The sequence below is a fragment of the Austrofundulus limnaeus genome, unplaced genomic scaffold (assembly GCF_001266775.1).
Source record: "Austrofundulus limnaeus strain Quisiro unplaced genomic scaffold, Austrofundulus_limnaeus-1.0 Scaffold53, whole genome shotgun sequence".
NCBI lineage: Eukaryota > Metazoa > Chordata > Actinopteri > Cyprinodontiformes > Rivulidae > Austrofundulus > Austrofundulus limnaeus.
In genome coordinates, this window is record NW_013952455.1 from 694,904 (window position 1) to 696,182 (window position 1,279).

The 1,279-nt window shown below is 38.4% G+C and overlaps 1 protein-coding gene across 1 annotated transcript in view; it reads right to left on the reverse strand.

The window, feature by feature from the left end:
- Positions 1-1,279, reverse strand: part of zgc:158403 (tetratricopeptide repeat protein 39A) — a gene marked incomplete at its 5' end in the record, with an annotated part of 32,731 nt that overhangs the window by 1,782 nt on the left and 29,670 nt on the right.

Sequence of the window (1,279 nt, forward strand, 5' to 3'; positions counted from 1 at the left end):
AGGCGAGGCTGCCATACACAGGTGCCACCATTAGTAGGCAAGGCAGGTAAGGTGTCTTGCCCAAGGACACAACGACTGAGTCAACTGGACGGGAATCGAACCGGTGACCTTCCAGTTCCAGGACGGTTCCCCTAACCACTCTACCAGCAGGAGTCATAAACCATAAACAATCTTCATACGCTGAGAACAACATCCCCACAGTGAAGCATGGCGGTGGCAGCATCATGTTGTGGCAAGTAGGGGTCTGCAGGTCATTGGGGGAGTTTCTTGTGTGGATGGAGTTTGTCCTAACCATGATGGGTGAAGTTCTTTGTGTGGGTGGAGTTAACCCTAAATGTGATTGGTGGAGTTGGTCTGTGGGGCGGAGTTTGGATAATAGATGGAGACTGGATGTGGGCGGAGCTATGATTGGTCGGATTGACGTGTAGGGCAATTCAAAAAAGTAATGGAGCTACTTTGTCATGAAAAGTAGACAGAAAGGATGCCTCTATCTACTATTAAACTATCTTAAAATTAAGAAAGAAAAACGTTCTGGTTGGCGTGTTTTTTTTGTAATACATTCTCAAAAATCAACAAGCTGGGTCTTCCAGTCTCCCTTATTTTTTCGCCACAAAAATATTTATTGTAAAAGTGACAGATGGTGTGGTTGAAGAGGTCAAGCTGCTCAGTGGAAGATGCTGACTTTAAGGTTAAAAAAACGTTTGGGGCTAAGAAGTTATCTACTGTCAAGGGACTTTGCAGAAATTTTTTTTGTAAGATTTCTGTATTTGCCTTTAAAACAAAAAGAAAACAACAGTACTGGTTATTAGTTTTACTCAAATCTTAAGGTGTTAGGATAGTGTGTAAAATGTAATAAAATGATTTGTAAATGTCAAACCATATTTTTTCACAATGGAATACAGTAAATATCTACGGAAGCGTATTGCTATCACGCAGGAAAAAAAAAATCCGAGCGCTATCACGTTATAACGTGATACGTATCTTGTTAAAACGTGATACGTATCTYGTTAAAACGTGATACGTATCTYGTTAAAACGTGATACGTATCTTGTTAAAACGTGATAGTATCTTGTTGAAACGTGATAGTATCTTGTTAAAACGTGATAGTATCTTGTTAAAACGTGATAAGTATTTGTTAAAACGTGATAGTTATCTTGTTAAAACGTGATAGTCATCTTGTTAAAATGTGATAGTTATCTTGTTAAAACGTGATAGTATCTTGTTAAAACGTGATAGTATCTTGTTAAAACGTGATAAGTATTTGTTAAAACGTGATAGT